Source organism: Amblyomma americanum, chromosome 8 (assembly GCF_052857255.1).
Source record: "Amblyomma americanum isolate KBUSLIRL-KWMA chromosome 8, ASM5285725v1, whole genome shotgun sequence".
Taxonomy (NCBI): domain Eukaryota; kingdom Metazoa; phylum Arthropoda; class Arachnida; order Ixodida; family Ixodidae; genus Amblyomma; species Amblyomma americanum.
The window spans coordinates 86,619,925-86,642,892 of record NC_135504.1 but is presented as its reverse complement, the minus strand read 5'-3'; the positions used below and the strand labels follow the sequence as shown (position 1 = coordinate 86,642,892).

The following is a 22,968-nucleotide window of genomic DNA, read 5'->3' as shown; positions in this document are numbered from 1 at the left end:
CAGCTTGGAAAACGTTACGCCGGCCGCCCTTGTCGCCCACGGGGCGTCTTGAGACGAGCCCTGCAGGAGGCCGTCCCTGATGCGCTGTTTGCGGACACTCTTGAAAGCGCCTCGCCGTCACAGAGCTGCCAGGCAGTATTATAATCGTCAGCTGGAGTCCACAAGATTAAAACCGAGCTCATCAGTGAACACGCCGGCAGTGGTAAACGCGGTGTAGGGAGAATCTAACCCCAAAGAAGCACACTGCGAAGCCGTTCGTTCGTTCAACAAACCATGTTTGTGAAGAACGTTAGTTCTGCCGTGTCCCGGGTGGCCAGCACACACAGAAAACGAGCTCCAAGCGTCAACTACCCTGCCAACTTAGCGCACGTACATACGATCAGCGTCAAATGAAATGCAAACGAGAGAATTGAAACTGCAAAAACTGAATGATAGTACACTAGGCAGGCAGAATACTACAGAGCGGTTGATATCCGCATCGAAGGCGTAAGATCGTTCTTTGGAAGTGTTAATAGGCTACGCCTGAACTTCTGCGGCCCATAATATTTCTTCATTGTTTGTGCTCGCGTTTCTTTTGACGTTAATAGTACGCCGTCCACCGTATGGTCTCATCTTTCCACTATGCTGGCCATTGCAGCGGAGTGATGAATGCCGAAAAAACTACCCAATAATCATAACGCACCCATTACGCACACGAGGCGCACTGAAATGCCAGTTAAAACCGTGCTCAACATACGCACAATCGAACGGTACACAGCCTGCCGAACACTCTGGGGAGACGAATAGACCAGTCACCCCGGTATACTTTAAGCGGACTGCTCCATGGAGGGTAATGTGTTCAGACTGTCACTATACTGGTATGCAGTTAGAAGAGGAAAGAAACGCTCAATGTCTGACAACGGGTAGAAGTAAAAAACACATCCACGCCTATGTTCGCTATGCGCGAACGCAATCCTTGGAACCGGACCTGTTCGCAGCCTCTCTTCGCTGCCTCGACAATGCAGTGGTTGTGGTGTGGCAACCCTGAAGACCTTCACATCCTCCGCCCCATCAAAGCCGAGTCGCTGAATGGTGTACAAAAATGCCAGATACTTCTAACGTGACCGCGTTAGAGGCCTCAACCTGCCTACCGGGGTAAGAAGCTCTGGAACAGCAACCTGGGTGGCACAAGGCCCACCGCTGCAGAAGCACGGTGCATCTCAGGGCAGTGCCGGATTGCTTAACCGCTGCACTACTGCGCCAGGAGGGGTATGAGGACTCCCGGGGATCTATGAACGGTGGTTTGGGTTTATGAGGGTTTAACGTCCCCAATGCTATGAGGGACGCCGTAGTGGAGAGCTCCGCAAATTTCCACCACGTGGAGTTCTTTACCCGTGCGCTGACATCGCACAGCACACGGGCCTCCAGCTCCCTGCCTCCGTCGCAGTTCGACCGCCCCGGCCGGGATCGAACCCGCGTCTTTCGGGCAAGCAGCCGAGCGCCATAAGGGCTGAGCCCCAGCTGCGGCTATCTATGAATGTAGAAAATGACAATCTGCACATGTGGTAATTGACCCACTACGCTATCGCGTCATACCCTTAAGGCGGAGCTAAAGTGTCCCGTCCAATAGCTTCACCCACCGTCGCTGGCGTCCCCCGGACAGCACATCGCCTACCGTAGAGGCCGCCGCATACTCTCCGAGCAGGACTTAAATGCGACAATTTCCTTCGAGACACGACGCGTTCTTACCCAGGGCCAGTAGTTATGCATCTATCGCAGCGACATAGCCCCCCCGCCCCCCTACCAAAAAAAAAAACATATTTATAGGCCCGTGTCTGAGCGACTTTCAGGTCAGCCAGTATGGCGACCCAGTCGGAGGAGGCGCGCGGTCGGCCTCGCAGGCGTTCCTACAACAGCATCGGCCACAGACAACTCCACTGTCCCTCGGCTCCCCTCAAACGGCCACCACCAGCAGCAGCCTTCCGCACGGCGAGATGCTAAGACAACTCCCTAATAGAGAGGCTCGTTTCGTCGAACCGCACGCCGCTAGGCACGCCTGCCGCGCAAGCCGACGTCACTCACTCGCAGCAAATTGACGACAGTGCACCCCCCCCCCCCCAACCCCCTCGGCTGGGAAAAGATCTGTCCCGCTGCGCGCGGTCGGCTCTCTGACGGATCGCCGGCGGCGGAGAGCGATGGAGCGCGCTTCGAGCCGCCTGGCCGCGTGTGCCTCGTGTTGGGAGTGCAATGCGCCGACCAAGTGCGCCGACTTTTCTCGGTGGTAAGAGGCACAGAAAGAGCCAATTAGAAGCAAGGGAAGACGCGCCAGAAGCAAGGCAGTGGTACAGATGACGGCGGCCTGCCAGTGCCATCTCCAGCGCAACTACACTGTCGCGGACGGTATACGAACCATGTTATACACAACACGAACGAGAACTGTCTTCATGCGATCACATACGGAGGCTTCGACGGAGCAAAGAGCCGGCAGCGACCGTCCGGTCTTGTCCAGAAAAATGCCCACTGGCTGGCGGGCAGTGACGTCGCTATAGCGGATAAATACCACTGGCTGGAGGGATGTGATGTAACCAGCCAGACAGTGACGTCACCAAACCGGTGAATGCCCAGTTGGTGAAGAGAAGCGACGCCGCCAGACCGGAAGTGACGTCACGGGACCACGTTCGTCTGTGGGAAGCCTCAACCTGTAGGGGAAGAAAGAGCTCGGGAAGAGCAACATACGAGTCCCACAATTCCCGCCAGTCACTTCCGGCAAAGGCATCAACAGCTTCGAATACTATTGTATCGCCAACGTAATGGAATCAGGTGTCCCGGTTTTCTGTTGTTGATGTTGTTGTAACACCTGTAATAGCACAGAACGGCGATGGTGGTTCGACTAGCAGGCTTCACTCAGCTATACTCTTTGCGGCGGAAAACTGAACGACGTTATTTATTTCAGCTGAGTCATGGGCTCTTGACGTTACTGAAACCGCGGTGCCCTGTCCTAGAACAACGTTACCTTAGCGGTCGTAGGAACGGTGGAGGCCTCGCAGCTAGTTATTCATTCCCGAGTTGCCCAAACATATTCCATCTCACTTTCGCCCGTCATCGCTGGACGACGCAAACGACTTCTGACTTTAAGACGTAACTACACCACGATGTGAATACGCACCACCAACGAGCCCAAGCACTTCCTCCTTGAATCCTCAGGAGACTTTGCAAGTTGCTTACGGCCCAAACTAATGCGCCCGCGTTTAAAGCACACACAGACAGACCTCGGGACAATTCGTGGCCACGTGTTCACGGCGTGAAATGCCCTAGACCCCGCTTAAGGTGCGCTGCGCGCGAAATGGCCACCGTGCCTGAGCCCTCCGCAACGAAGGCACAGACCCCGTGATAAATGCTACATTTGTGACTCGTCGCTCGGCTTCTTCGAGATGGGCCGGATAACGTCACTCTGCTTAAGTAGTCCAACGGTTAAGGACCAGCAGGCATCTGTATTTCTTGCCTCCATTTACTACACTACAGATCTACCATTCTGTTGAGAGTGTGCATGAAAGGGCCCGTCTCTGACCGCCAGCAGCCACTCCGCACCTATACACTATACTGCGCCTTACCCGGAATTCGAAAGGGGAGAAAAATAAAGAAAAAAGTGGCCCCCCACCTCGGTAAGCGGGCGCCGTTCTCATTTGGCAGCAGACGCCGCCTGTTTGCCATACCGCCTTCAGAGAAAACGACAGCGAAAGGTCACAAGGTCACGTGACCTAGGTGGCGATGCAACGGACGGGCGGTCACCGCCAGTATGAGCCATTAAAGCCTATCGCCTTGATAATGTATACGCGTTGCCACACGCCAGTGGTGCGAGCGAGGTTTCCCTCTTTAGATTTCAACCTTACGTTCTGCATGCCTGTGCCGAACCGCGATCACTCGGGGGAGAGCAGGACGCCCTATAGACAGGACTATATGGGAGCAAACTAAAGGCAGTGCACTAGAGGACAGCTTGATCCCCTTTTACTCCTTCCTATGTAGAGTGCAGGAATACTGGCTGTGGCAATAATGAAAAACGCCGTACGAGCCCAATGGCAACTTTTTGGACGTCCTGTGGATGTCCTGAACACCCGCAGGACGCATAGGAGTTTTTAACGGGATAGAGTTAAGGAGCTCGTGTCGCAGAAAAGCCGGTGTCGTCGGCGTCTTTGGCTGTGAGCGAAAAATGGTGCATCTCGGTGGACACCTGAACCGCGCCGTAAGGGAAGGGATTTTCCTTCCCTTATGGCGCGGTACGGGTGTCCAGCGAGAATTGTGAGACAGCCGTCATTTTCTTTAAAACCAATTTTCATTTCAATTTTCTTCCCTTATGGCCCGGTTCGGGTGTCCGCCGAGATATGTGAGACGGGAGTCCCTTTCCTTAAAAAAGTTTATTTTCATTTCCGTGCCTTACGGCGCAGTTTGGGTGTCCACCAAGATATGTTTCCGTTCCTTAAATTGTCCGGGCAAGCGGAGTCACCGAGGGACGATGGCGTTCCGTGGATTCCTTGGCAATGCTGCAACACGCTATCGCGTCCTACTCTTAAAGGCGAAGCTTAAGCGTCCTCTAAATTTTTTTAATGCCCATTGGCGTCACCAGTGACGCCCCCTTCCAACTATCCAAGGTGCTTTAATCCGAGGCGACCCGCGATGTCCCCCTTGCATTGCCAGGAGAGTCCAAGCACTGTCGTCATTCCAGGCTCTTTCCCTGTTTAGTGTCTTCGCCTGTTCGCGGGCTGCCTGAATGCGGGTCAAGGACCTCGGAGACACCTCTCTTTCGCGGTTGTTTGCGATGAAAGTAAATAGAAGCGGTAAGTTGGAGTCACCCGGTTAAGTGGCGACCCCGAAAGAAACGCCTCCACAGCAATCATCCCGTCAGTGCTCGATAGACGCGAGTTTGCCGAGCCTTCGCAAACACTCGGGCGGCCGACACGTCTCGCCGATCTGAAAAAATTCGCGCACGTAGGCCCGGGTCGAACAACGGTGCGCTCTCGTTGCCGAAGCCGCTGAACTGAAGGCCGGCACGGAGGGAACGCACAAAGGCTCGCCATTCACGGGAGGAAAATCGCGACGGAGAGCCCCAAACAAACCAAAGCGACGGAGAAACGCACGATCAAAAATGTAACGCCAACGGTACTGCCCGCGCTTTACAACAAAGTTTCCGACACGCTTCGCGCGCGAACGGATTTGGCGCCCATTTCATTGCACAGATTGAGAGTACTGTGGTTGGGGTCGTTTCGTGAGCCTCTTTTCCAACTTTGGTCGCGATTTGTTTGCTCGTCTAAACTGTGTGTGATGGTGGTAAGCGGCACGGGGAGCAACTAGGCCAGAGAGCTGCACGGCCCTACAAAACAAAACAACCGAACCAAACTAGCGCGCCTCACGGCGTTGTCTCCTAACGCAGTGTCAATCAATCAGATGATAGTGAAGTGGGGAACAATCGCGAATGCAAATCGTCGACACTTCAAAAAGAAAAGAGCAAAAAGAGAGTAAAAGATATCCGAATAGGAATGAAATAGGAACACAACAGAATTTGAATGTAATCATAATTGGAATGCAATCGGAAATTTGAGTAGAATCAGGATGGGAGTAGACTGGTGAGTGAAATACAATGGAACGAGAATTGGAATAAAACCAAATCGGGGATATAGATTGGCGAGTAAAAGAAAACTGCCATCGCATCTCCTCCGCGTTAACCCAATTAATATTGCCCCTAAATTTCTTTAAGGAAGACAAAACACGGAGCAAGATGTGCTGGTGGGCTAGTTCGTTCGGAGACATTTGTGAAACACGCAGCGCTGGCAGAGCAAAGACGACAGGGAATGGACACAAATTCGCAGCTGTGTCCATTCCCTGCCGTCCTGCGTCTGCCAGAGCTGCGTGTTTCACAAAGCACACAGCGCCCAACAAAGCAACCGCACAAGCACCGCTTTTCTGGTGCACCAAAAATCGCGATACCAAAAACCTCAGGAATGGATAATTTGTAGGCGAACTAGATTTTTTGCTCCAAATAGTGGCTCCACAGTTAATAAAAGAACACAAGCCAGATGTTGGCATCAGTTAATAAAATGTTCAGAAAAGACGACGCTAATCGACGCCGCGTACTCACTCTCTCACCGGCAAATCCCCAGGACATAAAACTAATATCGCTGACGACATTCACGGCATAAGTGAAAATATGCAGACGCTCCCCGCGGTAAGGGCACAAATTTTGAACCTGCACAGCTTTGGCTGATGAACGCCTCTCGTCCTGCATGTGAGGCATCTGCGTCATTCGAGGCCAGGTCAAATCAGTCGACAAAAGCGGCAGAAGGAGGGCTACACACAGGGGACCGTATCGCCCGCAGCTAGTGTCTTCGGCCCAGACCGAAACAGAGCGCCCCACGGGCGAACTTTGCCACCCACCGTAAAAAGTGAACCGCCGCGGAAAACAGTAAAGCGCACACATGCATTCGCAAGCACGTCCACGAGACTGTAACGAGATTGCTGCCGCTCAAGAAGTGCTCGCTATAATATATTGAAGGGGGCCACCTCGAACTGCGAAGAGTTCAGGTCAGTGGAGTCACGCTGCAAGGACACCCCACACAGTTACTTTTGTCGACACACACACACACACACACACACACACACACACACACACACACACACACACACACACACACACACACACACACACACACACACACACACACACATATATATATATATATATATATATATATATATATATATATATATATATATATATATATATATATATATATATATATATATATATATATATATATATATAAACTGAATTCGCTTCCGTTGCATTTTTAGGAGATGCTTCGGTATTCATCGAGATTGCTGGGTCTGTATACACTCCAGACAGAAAGGGGTAAAAGGGGGAGTAAGATGTCCTATAGCGCTCAGCACCTTTTCATAAAATGGAGTGCACTACCGGACAGATATTACACCCTTTTCCACTGCCCATATAGGCGTATTAATGTTTAGAGTGTAGCAAGCGTGCTCCTCCTCTCACGGTGTTAAACCTTGTACACGTAAGATTCCAGCACGCAGAAGCCGTCGGCATATGGCGCTCGCTTGCGCCGCGCAAGGATCCTGGAAATGGAGGAGGGAGCTTACGCACGCATCCGATGACAACCGGCAAGCGCCGTCAAGCGGACGAGTGTCGACGTCGCGCTAAGCTGTGCAGGCGCTCTTCCCGCAGGCAGCCAAGACGGAAGAAGCAGTGCAAACACGCCGCCCTTATCGTCCCCGCCCCCGTGGTACACAAGCGGCGCTTCGACAACTGTCGGCGGGGAGTGAGAACGGGACGCGTGTCACGCTGTTTGCGCGGCTCTCGAAGGCGCGTCGCTCGCGTCGGCCGCTACCTGCATGCGTGCCTCCGATATCGCGGATGCCTGTCAGCTGCCGCTGCACGCTTGGAGGGTGACAAGTGGCGGAAAAGCGCCTCTTGAGGGCGCCACATTACGCAACGACAGCCACCGCCCGCAGGGAGCAGGCGACGCACCGGAAGTGAACACCGAAGTCGACGCGGCGAGGACAAGTTGAGCAGTTTTCGTTACTAGCAAACATTATGTGGCTCTTTCCGCTTGTGATGTGATCACCATTATAAAGCACACGGCAATGTAACCTAGCCTAGCGGTAGTGGCGACACTTTATTATAATTTTTTAGCCGTTATAGCTCTTGGAAACACCGGCGTCAGTAGCGGTAGCCTTTTGGCAGTATAGACCAGTTTAAATTCGCCGCGCGTACCTTTTAACGCGAGACAGTTCACTCGGCTTGTAACGCGCCAATTGAAATCTATCTTGCACATCGGAGACAACTTCGTTACCTACGAGGCAAGCCAGCCACGGCGGAGGAGAGCAGAATGATTCTAACCCACTTCGAACAGCTCCCGCAGGCGGGAATCCAAGCTGTGAGCCAGTGTCCAGCATAACTGCGTATTCAGTTCAATTCCTAACAATTCCTAACATAAGCCACGGCGATACGTCGTTAACTATCAACAAAGCGCGCCGAATACGGCGCCGACGAGAAAAGAGCGCCCGTGGCTTTTCTCGTCTTCGGCGCGCTTTGTTGTCAACCGCAGGCTATGCCAAATAGCCCAAACCAATGAACACTGTGTGCGACATTTCCCGAGCAAGCGATGAGTACACGAAAGTCAGCAAGTCGCGGGCTGAGGCCGATCTCTTTGCCATTCAGCCTTCATTTTTAAGGCTGTTGAAGATTACGCGAATGCTGGCTCCACTGCGTCCGCCAAGCAGGCTTTACCGAACAACGACTGCACCCTGATTGATTAAAGTGAAATGAAAGGCGGCGCAACAAGGACACTAACAAGAAAGGGACACCACATGCGCACACTGCCAACTGTTTATTGCGCGGAAAAGTAGCAAATTTAAACATTCAGCTCCAGCATGAGACGCGTCCCGTTACCGCTCCGAACCCAGCACGTGGAATAAAAAGCAGCAACATATGGATAACAGACAAGCAAACTTTAACCCCTGCCGATAAACTATTCTGATAAAAGGAATTAGAAATGAAAAGGAGGGGGCCATCCTCTAGCAAAAACAGTGTAAAAAAATCATAGCAACAGCGATGAGTCATACATGAGAACCAAAGCAGCCAGAATAAAAAAAAGTAAAAAAAAAACAACAAATCACAATTTATGGTTTTATGGTTTTATGGGAGTTTAACGTCCCAAAGCGACTCAGGCTATGAGAGACGCCGTAGTGAAGGGCTCCGGAAATTTCGACCACCAGGGGTTCTTTAACGTGCACTGACATCGCACAGTACACGGGCCTCTAGAATTTCGCCTCCATCGAAATTCGACCGCCGCGGCCGGGATCAAGCCCCGCGTCTTTCGGGCCAGCAGCCGAGCGCCGTAACCACTCAGCCACCGCGGCGGCCATCAAATCACAATTGTAGCAAAACAGCCTCAAACATATGTAGCAAAAGCAGTCAAATAACGAAAAACAACAAAAAGAAAAGGATAAACAAAATAACATTCCGATTGATTACTCTGTCTAAGGGAAAATGGTGTGCAGCTTCTCAGAACCGATGTAATATAACCCATGTTTTCACTGCCTCTCATGCTATGCACCCTCGCGATCCATCACATTAATTGGCGTAGAGACGGACACATTTTCGAAGATCGCCGCTCAATTTAACCCGCCGCGGTGGCTCAGTGGTTAGGGAGCTCGACTACTGATCCGGAGTTCCCGGGTTCGAACCCGACCGCGGCGGCTGCGTTTTTATGGAGGAAAGAACGCTAAGAAGCCCGTGTGCTGTGCGATGTCAGTGCAAGTTAAAGATCCCCAGGTGGTCGAAATTATTCCCGAGCCCTCCACTACGGCAACTCTTTCTTCTTTTCTTCTTTCACTCCCTCCTTTTTCCCTTCCCTTTAGGCGTGGTTCAGGTATCCGCCGATATATGAGGAGACAGATACTGCGCCATTTCCTTCCCACAAAGACAAATTATTATTGTTATTATCATTATCATTTCAACTTCAATAAACGAGACTTCACGTGGCCCACGAGTTCTCCTGAAAGCAAGCAACTATACTTCAACACACGGAGGCCTTCGTTCACAATCGCCTGAATTATTGAATTAGTTACTGGGGACTTGCATACCAATATCATTTAGCTCCCCTTATACACATCTGGAATAACGTTGTGCGATTCATTACCTATGTCACTGAATCGCTCTCACCAGGACTTGATATCCCGATCAGTGACTATAATCAGGTTGAAGGTAGGAATTATTGCCTTTCGGTTCATTTCTGATGATCTCTCTAATACGAACCTACTTGGCATTATTGGGTAAACTAAGCCTATTAATCTATGTAACAAGGGTTCACTGCACAACAGCTCCCTTCTATCCACAGAACCTACTACGGCAAGCAGACGGTTGGATTCGCTGCAACTTCCGGGATTTAATCAGCCGCATATTTCATTATTTAAACGATCATTACGCGCTTTTATTTCCATTATTTTTGCCATTGAATTATTACTTGAACAAATTGATGTCTGAGCTCAGTTTTTTTTTTTTTCCTGATACTAGTGCTGCGGTGTTCTTGGTTCCTTGCATATTGTTAATGTGGTCACTAACCCATTGATATATGATAAATATAATAATTGTCATCGCGGTTTTCGTATTGTATTTTTTTTCGCTGTAATTTGACGTTTGTTTCCTTCGCAGATGTTCCCGGTTTGATGCCCACACTTCATTTCTCCACATGAGGTCCAATTCCAGTATTACACTTCGGTTCCTTTTCTATAAAGCTTTGTATTACACTTGTAGCGTATTGATAAACTTGAAACTTTAAGCCCGTGAACTGCAAGTCTCGACCGATCCCCAGAAAGAGGACCGCTTCTCCAAGACCGAGGGCAAAAAAAAAAAAAAAATCGGACGCACGTACGAAATCAAAGCAAAGCGCTTCGAGGTTTTACTTTGCCGGACAAAAGCGGCTTTCAGCGCAGCTGGAGGTAATAGACCTGGCCGCATTTGGACAGTTTTCCCGCGTTACTGGGCAGAGGAAGAAACGCTCCACAAAAGGCACTCAATAGAAACCAAAGGCAACGTTGACTTGCACGAGCCAAACCTTCCGGAGTCGCCTCAGAGTGGCTGTTGACATGGTGTAGTGCCTCTTAACACGCGAACCACTGCAAGCCGCGATGTGAGAGGCAACAATCGTAACTGGTAAACGAAATGCGAAATAAAAAAAAAACTGTCCATCCGGCAGTCATGCTGTAACAATATACAGAGAGCTGTCACATGATAATTTTCCGCACCGCGGCCAAAAAAGAAAATTCAGAACCTCGCTAATGGCATACACTAAAATAATACAAGAAATACAAAATACGGCACACCACTGCACCACTTTCATACAATTAGGGCGGCCTGAACTTGGTCGGACTTTGTCAGACTCACTAAGCCACGCAAGCAGTTCCCGTCCCTGAGCTGCCAAAACAGCGGCGCAGTTGCGAGCGTCTGCCCAATTCAAGGTCAGCCAAGTCTGGCATCCAGGTGCGCAATGCGAAACGTTCCGGCCCGGTGCACTCTGTAGCACAGGGGCCGCTCGCTCTGATAGGAACGCGCATTTGTCTCGACACAACTCTCGCGAACGCCTAGTCAAAAGCGGATTTTTAATTAGTCAGATGTCGAGCATTCCTTTCCCCTGAAACACGCGACGTCACCGAGACACGTAAATTACCCCCGCGTCGGACTCGGTCAACACACTGGCGGATGAGATGTCGTCCGATGATGTCTCATCCGGTCTATACGACAAGTGGATGAGGCCTCGTCAAAAAGGGCCGGCAGCGCTGATTCAGTGGCGTCCGCTACCAGCTATAAGCCCGATTTCGACGCTCATATTTCGATGCACATTAACCCTTTCAGAAATCGAGATGTCCCTATAGTGGGATACAAGACAAGAAATAAAAACGGCTTTTCGCCGTCGAAGGAACCCCTTCCGGCCAATGGCGTCGGCAGATTCTCGTGAACACTACAGCCCGAGTTGCGTCAAAAATGCAGCGAGTAGCCTGAACAATGCACGGGAGGCACTACGTCCCCTTTTTATCTGCCTCTGCCTGCAATGTCACGCAAGCAGGTTCATTCAATTCTGGTTCTTGTAATAAAAATTGTTTGATCGGCTCCTCAAGGCTCCGTTAATGTTTCCTATTCGACTGCAAATTAGACATTCATTAACGAGATTTTATTTCAAAACTGAAGCGGCCTAACCCTGCCACTTGGTTCAGGCAGACTCCTAACGTCAAGGCCGGAAAAAAATGGTTTCGTGATAGCCGCTTTAAAGTGAATCCAGCTGTTTTCTGTATACATCACGGGAGGGAGGGGGGGGGGGGGGGGGGGGATAACGACATGCTTCACTTAAGTTTCTTGCACAAAACCTTGAAGTACGAGACACCTTCAGGTGAAACCGTTAAGCACGGAAGATAGAACCGGAACGGAGGTCGATCAGCCAGCTGTCAGAGTCCCTTTGGCTGGGCGCGGACGTTAAATAACGTTTGGTTGTTCAAGCTCCCATACAAACGCAAGCCTCGGGTTTGTAACTGACCGCGCAAAATGTCAGCCAAAGAAAAACATGCCTGTTCACCAGCCTCGAAACATCGCTGCTTGCGGAGCGTCCCCCCCCTCCCCCCCCCCCTCTTTTCTTTATGGCGCCTGAAAGAAATACTCAAGGTAAGCGACCAATACCTCGCCAATACAGGGTGTTTCACCTAAAGTATTGCAGAATTTTTTAAAGTAGGCTTTCTGAGTTAGAAGAGCGCTTTTTTCGGCATGGCATTGCCAGCTGCAGTGTGGTACATCAGAATATATTCTGATATATTCTGTATACAGCCAAGACGTGCAAATTAACAGGCATGGCTGTCTAATATTGAATAGTTAATTTTTAACTATTACTCTTAGGATCCTTAATTACTGATAGGCGTGTAGCCCACCGTAAGTAACATCCATATCAGTTTTTAGAATTTCGAAAAAGCGGTTACCCTCGGCGCTGTGACCCGACAAATTTTGCCTATTTCGACGAGTTACGTGCACTGGAGTGGTTGCTTTGCCTGCAAGCTTCTCGATTGCGCATGTATTTTGGCGCGATATAGCCAAAATTTGTTGAGCCACAGCGCCGACAGCAACAGCGTTTCGAAATTCTAAAAACTTATATGGATATTACTTACGATTTGCTACACGCCTATGAGTAATTAAGCATCTTAATAGTAACTATTCAATATTAGTTAACAAGCCTGCCGGTTAGGTATTAGCTGTATTCAGCTGTACTGCACCACAGACAATGCTATGGAGAAAAAAAGCGCTCTTCTCAATCAAAAAACCCTACAGTTTTATAAATTGTGTACAGTCTTAGGTGAAACACCCTGTACACCGTGACCAGTCCGGCCACGTCATTATAAATATAAATCCGGCGCTGACGGGTTCGCAAAGAAAAGCGGACATCTCTCAGGTGTAAGCCAACGAAGCGTTTCCCCCTCCCCACTCCCTCACCTGGTCAACAACGCGTGCAGAAAAGTCGTACACTTCCTTGAGCTTCTTCAATAGCGGCGCACAGATCAATCACTGCGGCTTTCGACAGGGCGTCGCGTATTTCATCGCGTGAGGAAGGCATTGGCGGGTGCGTGCCGAAAGCTATTCTGTAGGCGGCAAAGTAGGCGGCGAGGCGAGATTAATTTCGAATGCTATTTCAGGGTCTCTCTGCATGCGTGACCTCAGAATAAGGAAAGAGAACGGCGGACGGTTCTCAACAGCCTGAACACTAGCGTCGATTATTGGTATGCCGATCGACCGGCCTTTCTCCCTCAGCACTGCCCACACCCTTTTGTGGATGAAAAAGTGATGTACCCGGAGAGCGATTTCAACATGACTTACGGCCCAAAAGTGTTGAGCACAAGGCTGTAGTAAACAGGTTTTGCACAGCTAATCCGCTCCAGCCTACGTCTCGTGGTTTAGAGACTTCTGGCCGATCTCGACCGGGATGAGACACTGAGCAGTGAGCGACGGCCGCAGAAGAAATTTGTTGTAGAAGAAGAACGAGTCGTGTCGTCTTCACTTTCGTCCCCGTCCGTAATCACGCTGCTGCTGCATAATGCAAAAGAACTTTGTTTACACCGTGCCTTCGGGCTGCTCTGCTCCGTTCCGTTCGCGCCACGGCCGAGACGTGCATCCGGGGCCATCTCCCCAGCGGCGGAAAGATCGCCACCGACGCCACGGTCTGTTCCCAGAAGCTCGGATCCAATTCCTCCCAAGAAACAAACCCGCGCCAAGCTGCCCTTCGACTCCATGGGCGGGTCCTGCTGAACCTCCTCACCCACGGCTACGTAATGTGACGTGAAAAACATAGGGACAACGTGTGGGGACCTGGGGAACTTTTACTGCACTTGTACAAGCCGCAGCATGTATCAACTCTCTCTTGTCGACAACCCGCAATATGTAACCTTATGTGCTGTTATGCCCGAGCACGCATTCCGATGGAGTCCGTGGAAGCCAGCGCCGTGAGCTCGCCATCGCGCAAAGCAAGCCCAGACACTCGGCTCGGACATGTCTGGCTTGCAGCATGATTCATCCTGCACGCTCGCTCAGCGGAACCCTCCAGCTGTGCGTTGCACATCGCCCTCTTCATCAACTTCCATCTGCGGCGCGAATAGATGAGATAAGCTTAACCTCGGTCAGAGCTTAACCTCATTCTAACCTCATTCTTAACCTCAGTCGCCAGACGTGCCGACGGCCCACCAAAGCAAAACTATAAGCCAACCAGGCTAAACACGTGCTTTAGAGCGCCTACACGGTTTAGCTGCGTTGAAACCCGACCATATTTTTATAAGCCAATATTTTCCCACTCTTCTCTCCTCCCTCCCCCCCCCCCCGCCCCCATTTATTCTACCTATTTCCACCGGCCGACATATTTGCGCTGGCCGGCAGTTTCTGCTGCCTGCACCACTATAACTATCCGACTCTACGCCCCCCCCCCCCCTCCCCCGACCCCGTTTTCGTTGTTTTGGGGTCTTTTGGGACAGTTTAACGGATCACCCGTTGTCAGAGGAGATTACAAAGAAATAACCGACATTCCGTACGAGATTGAGACTGCATTTCACTGTTTGGGGGACACGCAATTCTCACGGGATACGGCGACTAAAAAGATGCCGATGTCTCGCCGAGCGTGGCCAATACCGCCGAGCCGAAAAGAACCAACGCCGCACCAGGCGAGCTATCCGGATTAGCCAGCCTGCTATATATTCATGACTGCGCAGGCCAAGGCACCTTTCTTTTTCCCATAATGTATGCCCGGATTAGGCCCGTCTAATCCGCTCAACTTTTCATACGGTATACGTTGTAGACAGTCCTGTAAAGAGCCGCAAGGTCTAAACACAAGAACGCAAAAACTGAAGAAATAAGCTAATAAGCCACACTAATCCCTCTAACCTATTATTCTACGAAGTCCTTAATTCGGCGTTTTAATTAATCTCAAAAGAGTCAGACATTATTTTTGGGCCCGCCTCTTTTGACCCGCCCGATACCTGCCGCCTCTCTGCGGCTGAAGGAGCACTTTAGAGGCAGAGTCGAAACTAAAAACAATAAGGCAGCCCCACCGAAGAAAGAGGCTAATCAAACACGGTCATACAGAGTCGTGGAGGTGAACGGGGCACAGGCCGCACCCATCCCTGCATATTTCAGCGCCCCCGGCATTCGGACACGGCGCGTGTTTGATCACTGAGCTGACTGACCGGCGCGCCGATCGACCCCCCTCGGTTGTTACACAGCGGGAGGACAGCGATGCGAGCAAACAAGGTTCTCGTGCATGTAATACGTACTACACGACGGCGGACCAGCCGCGCCTAATGAGCCCGTACACACTGCAGAACCGCATCCTGGAACAATTGCCACAGCGAACAGTTACTCCGCACACACAGACTGCTCTGGTGCGAAAGCCCTGATTGCGGACGCCGACCCCGGATACCCGCGTCTGCGCGTCGTCATTTACAGACCCAAATGGCTGCCTGGCTCATGACTTTCGCTGCATACAAAGTAGGCCCGCGTAAGTTCACGTGCGGGTATACGTTCAATATGAAGTAGAATCGGGGATGTTTCACGATTTGATGGCCTTTTTCCTCGCAGCACTCGCTCAATCAATGTGGAAAAAGTGAGACCACTTCGGCTGGAGATTTAACGCGTCAAAGCAGTGCAGCGGAATATGAGTAATTCCGTAGCGGAGAACCCCGGGTTAGTTGGGACTTCCTGGCGCTCTTTTACAGCGAAAAGGTAGTTTTAGGAATCAAAGCTCACCCCCGCCTGAAGCTGAGTACCGCCGCAGGCGCATGTGCCCCTGCCGTACTCTGTGTCCGGCCAACGGGAATGCTGCCATCTGTTTACGTCACTGCCTCCCAGCCAATGGGAATGCGCCAGTCCGGTGACCTCACTCCCCTCCGGCCAATAGGCGAATGTTATGACCGACGACGCATTCCGGTCTCCCGGAATTTCCAATGCTATCGGATTAACTGACCGCATCGGGGGAACCGGCTACTAAAGCTGCCGCCACCTGCCGTCTGCTGCTCCAGAATGGCGCTCAGTTGAGCGGCTGACACGCTGCGATAGCATGCACTGCGTGCTGACAGAAGGCACTCACGATGCACTGGAATGATCTGACGCGCCGAAATATTTTGGTCTGGCGCGTTTAATGGAACGGAGGACGTGCACAGCTTTGCACACAAATATAGTGTGTTACCGCATTGACACATTCAACTGGGCTATAGTATAGGAAAGCAGGCTCAAAATATGTCTGCGTTATACATAACCGAATGGTTTATGACGAGTGCAACGAAGGGATGACGATTGCCCTTTCTGCATGTTGGGTCAGCACAGGCCGTAGAGAAGTAATCGTCGGGATCCTCCGCAACCTCGTTATGCCGAGGCTCAACTGTACACCCATGCGGCGGCCGGCACGCGCTCGGTGACCACGAGAGCAAAAACTCGGCGGCGCAGAATTGGCCACAGCCGCCAACTCGCTGTGAACGAACCAGCAACGAAGCCAGGCACGGTGCCGCTCAAGCAGACTGAGGTGGGAGCAGGAAATGCCCCCGTCGGCCCATCTTCGGCGCCTCAATCAGGGACCGTCCTTGGACGCCGTCGGGCGCGAAACGCAGAAGCGACCACGCGCCCAACTTTCAGTCCGCGGGGATGAACCGCAGTTGGTGCAGATTAGTCCGGAGCTTTGCACCCTGGTGTCGCTTTGCGATTAGTCGGAATCAGACGCAGATGGCAGACCCACGCTCGAAGCAAACGGCCACAAGTATCATGCATCACCCCTTCGTCCCAGGCGCTGTGTGTGCAGAGCCTAATTACCCACGCAGTAGCAAAATCTAATCAAGCGTTCATTTGTTACGCAACGATCCTCAAATATTACTGCTCGGTATCTATTTACTGGCTGGCTATTCACCGCAGCGGCGGTGCTTCGAGCAGGTGTAGGGCTCGATCCCCAGTGCCACGTCGTCACAGCCGGAAACACCGAGTGGCAGAAATATGCGATGCAATGAAGCGCCGCACTGATTACAGCTGCGAGATGTGTTACTGGGTTTAGAGACAAGCGCTCCTAATGGAGTCCGGCGCTTTCTCGAATAAAGTTGACAGTTTCCCAGCACATGCATTCTCTGTCGTCCTTCATCTGCCAGCGCTGCATGTTCCTAAAATGATTACTGCTGAACTGGCATTGTCGTGGGCCGCTCTGACTGCACAGTGTATTGTTGCCGTTTTGGGACATCGCTCGCGATAAGGGCGTTACGCGTCTCGACATGGTACACCACAGGGCCCCGTGGAGTATGCCCTGCTCAGAGATAGCGGTGACACACTTAGGTTCGGCGGCCGCGATTGGTGCAAACACGGTTCCCTGGGTCATCGCGGGGGCACCCCGCCCGCATCACACCGGCCAAGCGGCGACAGCCATCATCAGGCGCCAGCCGCAGCCCCATATTCGAGTGGGCTGACGAATACCCCCCCCCCACGGCCGTCTGCTGTAGTCCTCTCCACACATGTAGTGCACCGGGCAGCTGTCGCGCGTCCCCCGTTTGCTGCGCAGCTGACAGCAAAGTCAGGGTCGAATTCCCCAAGAACTGCGCCTCCCTCACTGACAGCGTAGCATCCCTCGGGAACCATGAGTGCAACGAGAATCCATAACGATAACGCGGCGCTGACGAAGCACGAACAGCCTGCTGGGTCCAGTTCCTTCTTGCTTGCTTTTTATTTCATTCCTTCTCTTCCGCCGGAGCCCAAAGAACCCAACAAGCAGCTTTTTCCGGCGTCTGACTCCGCAACTTGGCTCCCTGCCGCTCTTACGCTTGCGGCCGACCACGTGTTGCACGTACGCTTCACGCCTGCTTCACTACCGCACTGCTGGGAGTAAGTGCGCCACCAGAATGTTGTCAGGAAATGCGAGAACACTTTCCGCGTGTACCGGGGTACAGCAGAGAATGCCTCGGCAGCTGCACGCAGGTTTCAGAACCCATGGGGACTTTATTTATTTATTTATTTACTCAATGTACATACAGCGCCCGAAGGCATTATTGTAGGGGGGAGGGGGGGGGGGCGGTAATTACCCCAAAATCACACAACTAACTCACGAAGTAATTCACGAATAATTCAAGAAGATATCCCATGGACAAATGCGAGGTATAAACCCCTCTTAGGAGGTCCCTCATCTTTTCACAGCCCATGAATGCCTCTTTAGGAGAGCTTAACGGAACAGCCTTCCAGGAAATACAATTATTTTCCCAAGTTCTTAAACAGTGGCGCATGTCAATGGAACGCTCTTTTCTATCTGGTTTGTATGTGCATAGGGGACGGAAGCTAACAGTCACCGAAACCAAGGAGCATGGGGATTTGTTGTGCTAACAATCTGTCACATAGAACAATGGGAGGTTAATAAAGTAATTAGTTTTAAACTGATTAGAAAACGGAAAAAAACGTATGCCGCCGGTGGAATCCGAACCCACGACCTCCGAATTTCGCGTCCGGTGCTCTAGTCGTCATTCGAAACCAAGGAAAGCCTAACGGAATTGAACTTTCTCTCTTTACTCTTTTAGAGTGAGCAATGTTCATATAGAAAATAATTTCACAGGCAGCGGAAGAAACAACATGCCGCCAGAGGGATCCCAACTAACGACCTCCACATAGCGCGCGTAGTGCTCTGCCAACAGAGCTACTACGGCTATGCGCCTCTCTCCCTTCTACTTTCAAGCGCATTTGCGTTGTGTAACCGAACCAGACCTGTCGCGGTGGTTGAGGCGTTCGGCAACTGAGCCCCAGGTTGGAACCCGGCTGCGACGGCCCCGGTTCGATGGAGGCGAAACGCAAAAGGCGGCCGCCCGTGCGCTGCCATATGCACGTTAAGGATCCCCAGGAGGAAATTATTCCGGCGTCCTCCGCTACTGCACTCCTTCACGGCGCGATGTCCACCGCGAAGTCAGCCAGTTACCGCGCGTTTCATTCCCTGATAACCCTTGATAAGGCGCAGACATGTGCGCATGTCCCGAATGCATCCAGATGCAAAAATTAGACAGAAAATGCCTCTAGGAATAGAATATGACATTACTTTCAAGCCGTTTCGACAACTAGTTTTGTATAAAAAATGGGCACATAGCTGTATCGACAAATTCGTAAAATACCTTAAATGTGGTACGTATCCTTACCTCAGTTTTTTGGACGTATTAAGCAACGTGTATTAGAATTGAAAATTTCTTCAATAAGTAGTTTGAGGCAGCTGACAGACGAACAAGGCTCAAAAGTTCAACAGTTTTTGAAAATTTTCCTTCCTCGCCAAAATGGGTCTCGTTGAACTGTGCACCCGGGCTTGCAATAAAACGCAGAACACCAAGGAAGCCTATAAGGGAAAACACGCTGAATGCTTTGTCTGACGAAAATATATGGAACGTACTACGTAGGTGCATAGTTTCCCTTTTGCCGGCACTCGAGTGTGTCTTTGCTGCACAAAGGGTTAAGAGAGGACTTGTTCCCGCCTGTGCTGTACGAGAACCATTACGCCTCTATGCGTCCTGGTGCTGAATATGATTTCTGTGCAGGGTAAGGGGGCACTTATGCTTCGCCTTCGATGGCTGAACGCCCATGTATGCGCAATCGGTCATCCTCGACTTTACAACCATGCCACCCCTGGTGCAGCGGTTAAGCGATGGCAGGTGCAGCCGTCGGTGGGGCTGGTGCAACATGGGCTGCTCCTGCTGGGAAACTTCTCGCTACCAATCATTCATTCAATGGCCACGGTCGCCATCACACCCGACAAGCAGGTTGCGATGATGACGATGCCACAAGGTCACGTGACCTATAGGTGCTGCTTCTCCAGGGATTTCTCGCTCACAACGCCGACGCCAGATTTTCTGCACAGCGAAAGTGTTGAAGCTATTGCGTTAGCAGTGCCTAGCGTCGTCCGTGTTCCTAGTCTGGCGCTTAATTGCGTCGCCATTACGTTGCACCCATTCTCACCAAGCAAACAGATAGTATTCGGAAGCAAATAACGCGCCGTACACTGGCGAATACAAGGCATGTCTGGAAAGTGCACTCCTAGTGCACACACTGGGCGATTATACGGATGGCAGTGCTCTCACGCTGTCCCAGCGGCCCCACGTTCACCACCCGCCAACGCCGAGAAACATCCTTCGCTCTTACCATCGGCGCCGATACTTCAGCATAGAGCGGTATGAATTGGAAAAGACGGTGCCTCTTCTTTCGCAGACACGTGGAATGCGAACGGCGCCGTCAGGCAGCCGGACACAAAACACTCGTGTGAGGAGGTAAACCTCATTCTTAGCAAGCACTTCCGAACGGAACGTTGCAGTGGTTGACTTGTGCTCGTATCAAGCAAAGCAAGCGCCGCGCACATACTCGCAGCGTGATGCAAATGATACAGCGACGACGTCCAGGCACCCTCCTTTAGTGTACTACGATAGGGTCGCCAACACCAACAGACTGCTGGCACTCAGAACGCGACAAACGCAGCGCACAACGAACAGAAAACGGCGCGTCTTTTAGCGCAGGGGCCCGCGCCAAACGCGCCGCGGCGTCTCCCTCGCAGCGAAGGAGAAGCCTTGCCCCGAAGGAAGCACACACCGCCGCGATCCCAAAAGGGAGCGGACGCGACTCAAAAAAAGCCCCGCGGGCTCGCTCTCCGGCTCGCACCCAGCGCCATTGCCAAAAGGCAGCCTCTCCCCCGTCCTCTCGCTCCGGCCGACGGCGCTGCGGACGATGCGGCACCGCCGCCGAAGTCCGTTAAGCGCGCCCACAACGCCAGCGTCACGAGCGTAGCGGAATCCAGCCCCGGCGGTGCGGCACACGAGCAGCAGCAGCAGACGGCATCCGCGCGAACACGCAGACGATGCAGTGGAGCGCGCGCGGACGCAGACGACGGAAATGGGAGTAGCGGATGATGCAGGCGACGAGATTGGAGCAGCAGACGAAGCACACGCGCGCGCGCCGAGGAAAGGCGTAACCACAATAGACCAATGTGGATTTGTGTACGCCACAGGAGAGGCACAAACGCACTCACCGATTTCAGAAAATCGTCGTGTGTTTTCTTTGGTGCCTCCGCACCGCAGGCTTGCGTGTCGGCGCCGTGGAGTACGTCGTCGCGTATTTCTTTTTCTTCCCGGCGTCGCCGCGGGCTTGAAGGTGTCCGCTTCCCAGGTGCGAGCGACGCCGCGGGCGGTTTCGTTTCTTTCGGGCTGTTGGTATAGACGGCCGCCGCCGGAGGTGTGCTGCGTGCCCCGCGGTTTCCCTTGACTAGCTTCGTGGTCGTCGGCTGGGCGCAGCGGCCGCCATATCCCTTTCGCACTGGCACTGCCCTGCCGCCTGCGACCGAGCGAGCGCGCCGCGTTCGGAAACTGCCGCCGGCGGCCGCGGCGAGCGGGAGGGCTGCCTACTCTCTCCCTCTTCTCGTTATGCCCCCCCCCCCCCCCCCCCCCCCACTCTCGTTCTCTCGCTCCAGTCTGTCACGCCGGTTCCCTTTTGTGTCGTTAGCACGATTTTTGCTTTGCTTTTTGGCCCAGCACGAGCGAGCCTCGAAGCGAGAAATGCACCTCGGCACTCGGCAAACGCGGTAACGCCTCGAGCACAGCGCAAGAGAGCGACGAGAAAACGAACAGCGTCCTCGCTCGACCGTTCCTGTTACTAACCAATAAAGACTGCGAAAGCTGCCGCTAGATGTCATCACTCAGCTTTGATGAGACCGCGGCGGGTCTTTTGTTGGGTGGAATCGCCGTGATTTCTCGACAGCCAAGCCGGCCAAGCACCTCATCTCATTCGGACTCCAGAACCACACCAATCACCACGCTGAAATTGTCGCCATTTGCGTAAAGACGTCCGAATTACAGCGTGAGCCCCACCAGACCTCTGTCAAGAAAAAATACCTCTTCCGAGAGCCCGACGTTGAGGGACGTCAGTGAACATGTGCTATAGGCCTTTCTGAAAAGAATAATAATAAGAATAATAATTGGTTTTTGGGGAAAGGAAATGGCGCAGTATCTGTCTCACATATCATTGGACACCTGAACCGCGCCGTAAGGGAAGGGATAAAGGAGGGAGTGAAAGAAGAAAGGAAGAAATAGGTGCCGTAGTGGAGGGCTCCGGAATAAGTTCGACCACCTGGGGATCTTTAACGTGCACTGACATCGCACAGCACACCGGTGCCTTAGCGTTTTGCCTCCATAAAAACGCAGCCGCCGCGGTCTGAAAGGAAAATTGAAAATTGGTTTTTGAGGAAAAGAAATGGCGCAGTAACTGTCCCTCATATACAGTATTGTGCGTTTTTATCGTGTTACTGATCCGGAGTTTTCGGGTTCGAACCCGACCGCGGCGGCTGCGTTTTTATGGAGGAAAAACGCTAAGGCGCCCGTGTGCTGTGCGATGTCAGTGCACGTTAAAGATCCCCAGGTGGTCGAAATTATTCCGGAGCCCTCTACTACGGCACCTATTCCTTTCTTCTTTCAGTCCCTCCTTTATTCCTTCCCTTACGGCGCGGTTCAGGTGTCCAGCGATATATGAGACAGATACTGCGCCATTTCCTATCCCCAAAAAACCAATTATTATTATTATTTATTGTGAAGACTAAAAAATTTCCCCGCCATAACCGCTGGCTCACTTGCGGTGAAACTGCACGCACACAGAGCTTGCGTGTTATGGTAACTTTTGTATCGTAGCAAGTTTGACAACGGTACTTACTTAGTTGAGCCGTGCATGATGCGACGTTTTTTCACTGAAGAGCGGCAGTGGCGCCATCTGTCTTTGCAGTGGAAAATGTTCAAAGGCCGCCGAGGCAAATATTGCAAGAAGCGCAGGCCGTTTGACTATGCCGTTCCGGCCGTTTCGTCTGCTTCAACTGAAGCGCTTACAACATTTTCTTCTAATTGAGCGGGAAAAAATATTAGTACGACTGATTTCAC

The 22,968-nt window shown here is 51.9% G+C and overlaps 1 protein-coding gene across 2 annotated transcripts in view; it reads right to left on the bottom strand.

Annotated features, from left to right (window-relative positions):
• Positions 1–21,628, bottom strand: part of LOC144101975 (uncharacterized) — a 143,086-nt gene extending 121,458 nt beyond the window's left edge. For both annotated transcript variants that reach the window (XM_077635218.1, XM_077635219.1), the window contains exon 1: positions 21,078–21,628. The gene's annotated coding sequence lies outside the window, so the exon portion shown is untranslated. The remainder of the gene's footprint in view (positions 1–21,077) is intronic.
• Positions 21,629–22,968: the final 1,340 nt, after the last annotated feature.